Source organism: Phocoena sinus, chromosome 12 (assembly GCF_008692025.1).
Source record: "Phocoena sinus isolate mPhoSin1 chromosome 12, mPhoSin1.pri, whole genome shotgun sequence".
Lineage (NCBI taxonomy): Eukaryota > Metazoa > Chordata > Mammalia > Artiodactyla > Phocoenidae > Phocoena > Phocoena sinus.
Genome location: NC_045774.1, coordinates 72,633,222 through 72,643,520, shown reverse-complemented (window position 1 = coordinate 72,643,520; position 10,299 = coordinate 72,633,222). Strand labels below are relative to the sequence as shown.

The 10,299-nt window shown below is 40.2% G+C and overlaps 1 pseudogene; it reads left to right on the top strand.

The window, feature by feature from the left end:
- Positions 1–1,036: 1,036 nt before the first annotated feature.
- On the top strand, positions 1,037–1,436 carry LOC116763324 (annotated as a pseudogene).
- Positions 1,437–10,299: the final 8,863 nt, after the last annotated feature.

The window sequence follows — 10,299 nt, the reverse complement described above, 5'->3', positions numbered from 1 at the left end:
CCATTTGCAGCAACATGGATTGACATAGAGATTATCATACTAAGCTAGATAGACACATATCGTTATGAAATCACTTATAAGTGGAATCTTAAAAAAATGATACAGATGAACTTATATACAAAATAGAAATAGACTCACAGACATAGAAAACAAAGTTATAGTTACCAAAGGGGAAAGGTAAGGGGAGGGATAAATTAACAGTTTGGGATTAACATATACACACAGCTGTGTATAAAATCGATCATCAACGAGGACCTAATGTATAGCACAGGGAACTCTACTCAATATTGTATAATAACCTGTAAGAGAAAAGAATCTGAAAAAAATAGATATATATGTGTGTATAACTTAATCCCTTTGCTGTACACCTGAAACTAACACAACATTGTAAATCAACCATACTTCAATTAAAAAAGAGAAAATCTGATTGGATTCAAAATTCACTTTCATGAAATTTACTATTACATTTGTCAATGAAATTTAAAAAAAAAAAAGGAAGGGCCGGGACTTCCCCGGTGGTGCAGTGGTTAAGAATCCACCTGCCAACCCAGGGGACACGGGTTCAATCCCTGGTCTGGGAAGATCCCACATGCCACGGAGCAATTAAGCCCGTGCGCCATGTGCCACAACTACTGAGCCTGCGCTCTAGAGCCCGTGAACTGCAACTACTGCAGCCCGCACGCCTAGAGCCCGTGCTCTGGAGCAAGAGAAGCCGCTGCCACGAGAGCACGCACCACAACAAAGAGTAGCCCCCGCCTGCTGCAACGAGAGAAAGCTCGTGCGCAGCAATGAAGACCCAACGCGGCCAAAAGAAAATAAACAAATAAAAATAAAGTAATAATATTTAAAAAAAAAAAAGGAAGGGCCGATGGATTCCTTATGTACAATATAATTTTAACCATCATAAATTTTTGAGTGGTTATAAAAATTTTTATTACCTATTTGCATGAACATTTCTCACCATTGGTAATAATCAAGAATATGAGAATCAAATTCCCTGAGCAGAGGAAAAAAACCATGTCTGTTTTAAGACTAAATGGCATGTATTAGTCGGAGCCCTGATCCTACCCTGTACCGGCCGAGAGGCCCGAAATCCAGCAACACCTCCATCTACCTCTTCACCGATTTTGATTCTCACGCCGAAGTGCCGCAAGTCACAGAGCCACCGTGTCCAGTTCCAACAGAACTGTGCTACACAGGAGGACCATGGATTCCAAAGGCGGCAGACCCCTGGCCTGGAGTAGCAACAAAAGCACCTCCAAGCCGGGCTACTCCAGCTCTGGAAGTCCCTGTGATGCCAAGTTGGTAGAGAAAAACTTTGCAACAGATATGAACCTAAACTTCCCAAACCTGTCAGTGATTGGGCTCTGCATCCTCTCCTGCTGACAGTGGCCAGGCTTAACCTGCTCCTGACGCCGTGGCTGTGGTCCAGATGAGGTCGCCAAGACTGCAGACTCTGTGGGCCCCCATGCCCTCCCCCATTCCTTATCAGCCCCTCCTCTTTCCCTTCAAGCAAATTCTCTGCCTCCATGAAGGAAAAGGCTCCCTCCGCCTCTCTGGCCCCACTGGCAAGGCCACCAATTGGATCCTACCGGGTATTTGTGATGAAGATGCTAAAGATCTGCCCCAAACTGCTGCCACCAGATCTGTTCCCTCATTGCTGCTGTCACTGCCTCACATTCCCAGCAAAGGCGGGGGCTGCTGCAGCCTCTCCCGACCATGGAGAAACTCCCTACCCCTCCCTAGAGGCTGCTTCTGATGGATGACGGATCCCCAGTGGGAACTCTTAGGCTCTAGCTCCTGGAGAATGTTGTGAGTTTATATTTTAAAAAGAGTGTTCATAAAGAAATACATTTCATTCTTTTCCCCAAGATGTGGGGAAAATTATCTCATTATCTAGGCCCTGCTGTGCTGCGTATCCAAGCCATGTTGTATATTCTACTGCCCATGGCTTCGTTCAAAGGGATTTGGAAGAGAAAAAAAAAAACTGAAGAGATCATATATAATTAGAAGGAAAATATATCCATTTCAAACAAAATCTGATATTAAATATTTTACAAATTCAATATTTAGCATTCCTACTACTTTTAATTTTATTTTATTATAGGTATGGTATGTAAAGAAGTTATTATTATGGATTGAACTCTTTTTCCCTCCACAAAAAGATACGTTGAGGTCCTAACCACCATTTCCTCAGAATATGACATTATTTGGAAATAGAGCCATTGCAGATATAATTAGTTAAGATGAGGTCATACTGCAGTAGGGTGGAACCCTAATCTGACTGGTGTCCTTACAAAAAGATGATCATATGAAGACATAGAGATACACAGGAAGAACATATAATGATAAAGGCAGATAGCCGAGTTACGCAGTTTCAAGCCAAAAAAAAAAAAAAAAGCGAAGAACTGCTGGCAAACTACCAGAAGCAAGAAAGAGGTAAGGAAAGATTTCCCTTACACGTTTCAAAAGGAACATGGCCCTGCTGACACCCTGATTTTGGACTTAAAGCCTCCAGAATTGTAAGACAATAAATTTCTGTTCTTTTAAGCCACCCAGTTTACAGTACTTTGTTACAGCAGCCCTCGGAAACCAGTACAGAAAGTAATGAACAATTTCACCAAGTCCACATAGACACCCCTAAATCTCTTACAGTTTACCTGCAGTGTGCCATACAGATGCTATTTTCTATGGGTGCTCCTATATGTTTAAAGTTGGGAAACACGGTCCTCCACCCTTTCTGAAAATATTGGTATTTCCTGGGAGGTTTTGTCATTGGCCCTCTTCTCAGTCAACCCATTCTTGCTGAGTAAGCTTTATCTACTCAATTTATATCTGAAAGGGAGACAAGCACCCTGGGCTTGATGATTGCATTTTAAAGGGATGGCTCCCAGATCCTTGACAAAGACATTCCTGGGTTGCAGAAGATACAATCTCAAAGAGACAGAGAAAGGATTTACAATGGCATGTTTTCTAAAGTCAATGCTCTAAGAAAAGTGAGGTCAGGTTTTTGCTAGAACAAACAAATTCTTTAGGCAGTACTGAGTTTTCCAGGCATGGCATCTTAAGGGGACTGGGGTTGTCATCCTAGGAACACAGCTCTGAGCTGATAGAAATTATGTTAGTGTTTGTTCAAGTCTCTTAGTGTGAAGGATGGATAAAACCATTTGTGCTAAAAGTTACATTTCTTAGAGGCAAAGGTTGAGGCCTAGTCAAGAAGAGGCCTTGAAGAATAAAATGAAAGTTGTTGACTTTTCACTATTTCTAAAATACCTAATTGTCCAGACTCATGCTTTTTGTGAAAAACAAGAGTCGGTCTCAATGAAATTGAGACGTTTACTATCACTAATGCCCAAGAGACAGAAATTTAATTCATAGTAGTGGACTGTAATGCTGAGAAAGGAGTTTATTAGAAAAGCAAATGACGAGTCCTCTGCTTTCACTGTCTTTGGGTTGCATCTTTTATCGTAAGTAAGTAAATGGACTCAGTACCCCACCTAGGTATTTTACCTTGAAACACACTTTGTGCTCTAAGGAAAAACCAAATCATTCAACAAATACTCATTTTTGCCCACCACGTTCTAGGCACTGTTCTAGGCCCGGAGGATACAGTGGTAAATGAGACAAATAGATCTCTGCCTTTAGGGGGTTCACATTCTAATGGTAGGAGACAGACAATAAGTGAGTAAGGAAATAAGACGTTAGAACATTTTATAAAAAATTACTGTAAGTTAGTCCAAGCAGGGTGATATGATAGAGTGTGATGGGCTGGGAGGGATCTGCTTTAGGTGTAGAGCTCAGGGGACCTCTCTGAACAGGCATTTGAGTTGGAGTCTGAATGATCCTGTGGTCATACAAAGATCTGGGGGAAGAGCATTCTGGACAGAGGGCACATGTGCAAATGCCTTGATGTGGAAATAGTTTTGGTGAGTTTACAGAACAGAAAGGCGTCACTGAAGCACAGTGAATTAGCAGGGAGTGGGCTGAGATGTGGAGAAAGAGAGCCAGGTCACATGGGACCTTAGAGGCAGTGGTGAGGAATTAGGGCTTTATTCTAAGTGATGTGGAAACTCAGGAAGGATTTTAAGCAGGGGGCTGAGAACATCATAGATAGATAGATGGGGAATAGCATCACCTTGAAGAGCCTAAAATGCTGGTGAGACAAAGTAGACAATCTCTGTCTATCATCTATCTATCTAACAATCTATCTATCTAATGATCTATCTATCTTTAATCACTTTGGTTGTTCATGTAAAAAGAATAGTAGGGGACAAGAGTGGAAATAGGAGAGCAGCTTTGAATGTATTAGAAAAATCTGGAGAAAATGTGATGGAAGCTTGTACTAGGGTGGTAGCAGTAGAAAGGAAAAGACTGAAGAGGTGAACAGACTGAAGAGAGATGAACAGATTCAGGATATATTGGAAAGGGGAACTGACTTGTGAATGGATTCGATGTAGGGAAAGGGAGACACTGATTTATGGCTTGAGGGATATTTCTAGGGGAAAATAGGTTTGGGGAGGTGGCCCTGCATGTATAAATCTAGAATTCAGGAAAGGGTTCAAGTTCAAGATGTCCCGTGGGGAGTCATCAACATATAACCCATATTTACACACATTACCTTTAGGAGTCAAGGAACACAGACCACAAAATGGCAGCATTTTAGGGAAATGGGCAGATGAGGGGAATACAGCTGTCTATGTTATTTATTACATTTAATGGTAGCTGTTATTATGCATTACATATGTGCATTTTACATGCTGTATTTTCAAATGGGCCCTTAGTCACACTTATAAATATCACGGGGCCAGGGAGAGAGACCTTGCCATTATGTTTTATGTTTTATGGTGTTATAAGCTTCAAAAGTATTTGTCAGCTTCTCAAATCAGTTAATGCTCCATATGCCAAGAATAGCAACAGTACACTCACTAGTATAAAGGCAGAGAGCAGAAGTATAAGTCATCTCCTGGAGCATTCCTGCCTTATTATGCAACAGCTGTAGTAAATGCAGTGACTCTTAGCTGTCACTCACTTCTGGAGATAGGAGGGTAGAGTAGAATTGCTCCTATGTCTCATGTGAAGCTGTGGCACATCAAGCCATTCATGATTACCGTGTAATTGAAGCAAGCCTCTCATGGCACATCCCCAAAGAGTGTCAGGCTGGGCCTGTCGCAATCAGTAGGCAGTTCGGCCATGGTTTGCTTACGCCCAATCTCCATGGCTCATATACTCTGAAAAATTCTCCTTTTTATGAGATTGAATATTACCCTACGACAGGTCAAGCCACTCTAGAATTCAGCCAACACTGTTCAGACATTGGAGCTGTTCATTTGGAAAGGTGTCCTTTTCATTGGCTTTGTGTTCAGCCAAAGTATAACCATACCCAGTTTCTGTGGCAGTCTTAGTATTAGCGCAGTTTCATAAATATTACTAGGCACCCAAAGTCTAATAAGCGTTTTATGGAATTGTGAGGAAAATTATGCTTCTGAGTCACGGGTGTTTGGATTAAATGATTATGTCCTTCAAGCTTTAATGTTTTATTGATTTGAAATGAATGCTACAGATTACTGTCCAATAGAAACTATCTCAGCCAAAAGCCTTCTATTCTTGCCTGAATGTCTCAGGTGATCAAGAATTTTCAATTCTCTGACACAGTCTATTCTAAGGGAGCATAGTGGTTTAAAGCTGATTTATTCCTAATACATACAGCAGTTGGGGGCACAGAGTAGAACCAAAAATATTAACTTACAAGCTTTGGATGAGGCAGTTATAGTTTCAGATCCCAGTTCTGCTTCTTTAAAGCTGTGATATTGATGATGTTAATCTTGTAAACCTCACTTTCATCATCTATAAAATGCAATTAAAATATTTATCTGTTGTAAGTCAATTATACTTCAAAAACAAACAAATTAACTCACAGAAAAAGAGATCAGATTTGTGGCTACGAGAGAAAGGGGAGTGGAGGGAAAGGTAACTAGATCATGGTGGTCAAAACATACAAACTTCCAGTTATAAGTATTAGGGGTATCATGTACAACATGATAAAGACAATACCACTGCTGTACGTTATAAATGAAAGCTGTTAAGAGAGGAAATCCTAAAAGTTCTCATCACAAGGAAAAAAAATTTCTCTCTATTTCTTTTATGCTGTATCTAAATGAGACAATGGATATTCACTAAACCTACTGCAATCATTTCATGATGTATGTAAGTGAAATCATTATGTTCTACACCTTAAACCTATACAAAGCTGTGTGTCAATTATTCCTCAATAAAGCTGGGGGGGAAAACCACCTGAAAAAAAAGTTAGAAAGGGATTTCCCTGGTGGCACGGTGGTTAAGAATCCGCCTGCCAGTGCAGGGGACATGGGTTCGAGCCCTGGTCCGGGGAGATCCCACATGCCGTGGAGCAACTAAGACCGTGCACCACAACTACTGAAGCCTGGGCGCCTAGAACCCGTGCTCCGCAATGAGAAGCCACCGCAGTGAGAAGCCCGTGCACCGCAACGAAGAGTAGCCCCCGCTCGCTGCAACTAGAGAAAGCCGCGCGCAGCAACGAAGATCCAACGCAGCCAATAAATAAATAAATTGATTAATTAAAAAAAAAAAGTTTTTGCTATGTTTCTATAGTTGAAAACAAATATGAAGATTATTCTTTTAAATAGCAAATAAGTACAGGAGGAATGATCGTTTTAAAATCAGCATTTTGCAACCTTCAATGTAATAATTTATTCAGAGATTATCACAGCATAGGCAAAAAAAAAATTTAACCACCAAATGCCTTGTGGAAATTTAACTGGATCTTGGATTTTTAAAAAAATGGTATAAAATCACTTTTGGGGTAACAGGGGAAATTTAATTGTGGGCTATATGTTAGTGATGTTAGTGATGATGTTTTGTTTTATTTTGATAATGGTATTATTATGGTTATAAAATAATATTTATCTCACAGGACTACTGTAGGGTTGAAATGTAAAGTGCCTAGGACCATGGTAGTCGGGGAAAACTTTATTGCCATTTATGGTGGGTTCTCGCCTTCTCCTCTCACCTCAAGAGTCCCACCCATTGGAGCCACTACGAATGCAGTCTGAAGCTTCCATTGCCTCAAATGGGTGGCTTCAAACAAAACGAGACTTCAAAATATCAAATTCTTCAAGAAGGATCTGGATGAATAGGGACGCGATTCCTCCCTACCTCGCCTCCTCCCATCTCCTGAATATGTAAAGACCCTCTGAAGTGAGGGAAGGGAGAGGCGGCTGGAGAAGAAGAAAGAGGTCAAGACTTTCAGTCTCCCTGGACCGGCCCATCTGGAGCCACCACTGCCCCATCCCCCGAGAACCCGTCATCTACGGTTTGTGAGTGGCCAGCCTGTGACTCCCTAACCAATCTCTGTGCTCTGGCGCATGGCTTGGTGCATTTGCAGGAAGAAAAAGGCTCCCTTTCTGAGGAATCTTGAACTGATCTAATTTGTCTTGAAATGAATTTTTTTTTCCTGCAGGTGGGTACTTGCGATAAAATCTGTTAGACATAGAAAAAAAAAAATTACATTTTGTAGACCTTAGTATGTGACTTAAAAAATTCCTACTAGCTCTAGGAACTTTTATCTTTTTAATAGGCAAAAGGTTTCTCTAGTCTCATTTCTATCCAGCAGCCATATTTCTACCTTTGATGTCATAGAAATATAATTTATCTTTTACCCAATAACTCTTCAAGTATTTTAACATGAACACCTGTCTCTCAAATTTTCTCTAAGTTAGTATTGCCAGCTTTGTTAATCATTTAGCACATAAAATGATTCTAGACCCTTCCATTGTAGTTACTGTTATCTGTACATGCTCAAGTACATTTGTGTCTCTTCAAAACCAGTGCTCAAAACTGGATTTTACATTTTATATAAAAATTTTATTCTGCTAAATGGGATTAATCTTTCCTAACACTAAGGTCATAAAGAACTTTTAAAACAATGGGGATAACTGCTTTAAACAAAAACACATAGTAACAACTCTGAGTGTAGTAGGAACTGAAGTGTTTAGTGAATTTCTCTCCCCTTCATTCTGAGCTTTGTCATCTCTTTTAGACTCTTCATAAATGCTAACATTTATTGTGTATATTATAAAATAACCTGATCAGTCAGAAAAACCATTACTTATTTATAAAAGTTGATTAACTTAAAAGTTAATAATATATAATTAAAGTAAATTACATACTATCTTACGTCTTTGGAGAAGATTACAGAGCATCTGTAAAATCTTACGAGCAAATGGTAGAGGGCAGAGACATCAGCAAAATCCAAATGGAAAATCGGTCCGTTCAAAACATAAAAAAAGCATTTTTAAGGCTTTTGTCTTTCCCACTTCCCTGCTGCTTTACACAAGCAATGACTTTTGGTTTCTGGTGGCTGTCAAAGATGACTGTATGTTAGGTAACATAAGGTTAGCATTAGAGGTATGACTTTGTGCATGAACAGCTACCACCAGTGTAACCATCTTTCCAGATTTTTCAATTTGCTTGAATGGCTCGCAAGCTGACATCTTTATGCTGTTCTCATCCCTAATTTACTGGCAAAGTGCTTTAGGCTCCTGCACCAGCAGTGCCTAAAGACAACACTGTAGATGTGCAGCAGTAGCTAGAGGGCCCCTGAACCCCTAGGGACGCTTCTTTTCACTGCCCTTGCAGTGCATTGTCTGCTTCTAAGCACTGTGTAGCATGGCCTCAGGAGCAAAGAGTGGGGAAGAGATCAAGATTTACAGGGTTCGCTCCTGCCTTTGCAGCAGATTTCTTAACAGCTATGTTTGTGTCAGCAAGATTCAGTCGTTTAAATCATCCCCATTTAGTAAGGAAACAGTTTTACAAGAGCTTAAAAATTTCCACTTGCTCATGTTTGTTCATCCATTTATCCAACTCCCTGCCCATTTTCTGATGGCTTTCCTCCTCTCTCACCTCCATAGATATTTTTATTTGTTTATTTTGTTTTATCTACTTTCAATTTCAGCAAAATACATATAACATAAACTTTACCATCTTAACCATTTTTAAGTATACAGTTCAGTAGTGTGGTGTTAAGTACATTCATATTATTGTACAACCAACCTCCAAAACTCTTTCAACTTGCAGATCTGAAACTCTACACCCATTAAACAACAATTCCCCATTCATCCCCCTGCCCTCCCATCCACCACTACCCCTGGCACCCACCATTCCACTTTCTGTCTCTATGAATTTGACTGTGTTATATAAGTAGAATCCTACAGTATCTGTCTTTTTGTGACTGGCTCATTTCACTTAGCATAATGTCCTCAAGGTTCATCCATGTTATAACACATGTCAGCATTTCTTTCCTCTTTATGGCTGAATAATGCTCCTTTGTACGTATATACCACATTTTGTTTATCCATTCATCCCTCAATGGACACCTGTGTTATGTCCACATTTTGGTTATTGTAAATAATGCTGCTATGAACACGTGTGTACAAAAATCTCTTCAAGACCCTGCTTTCAACTCTTTTGGGTATATACCCAAAAGTGGAATTGCTGGATCATAAGGTAATTTTATTTTTAAGTTTTTGAAGGCCACTCTACTGCTTTTCACAGTAGCTGCATCACTTTACATTTCTACCAACAATGCACAAGGGGTCCAATTTTTCCACACCCTCGCCAACACCTGTTTTGCTGAAAACAGCTGTTATGGGCTGAATTACGTCCCCTCAAAATTCATATGTTGAAGTCCCAATATGATTATCTGAATGTAACCATATTTTGAGATAGGGCCTTTAAGAGGTAATTAAATTAAAATGAAGCCATTAGGGTGAGCCTTAATCCAATCCGACTAGTGTCTTCATAAGAAAAGGAGATTAGGGCATCCAGAGAAAAACCAAGGATGTGCACACACACAGAAAAGTCCAGGTGAGGACAGAGTGAAAGGCTGCCATCTGCAAGCCACGGAGAGAGGCCTCGCCAGAAACCAAACCCGCCAACACCTTGGGACTTCCAGCCTCCAGAACTGTGAGAAAAGAGAGTTCTACTGTTTAAGCCACCCAGCCTGTGGTCTTTTGTTACGGCAGCCATAACAAACTAACACAGTAGCCATCCTAATGGGTATAAGGTGGCATCTCATTGTGGTTTTGATTTGCACTTCCCTAATAAGTTATGGTGAGCATCTTTCCATGTGCTTTTTGGCCATTTATGTGTCTTCTTTTGAGATGTATCTATTCAAGTCCTTCGCCCATTTTTAAATTGAGTTGTTGGTTTCTTTGTTGTTGAGTTGTAGGAGTTCTTTACATATTCTAGATGCCAACCCCTTAT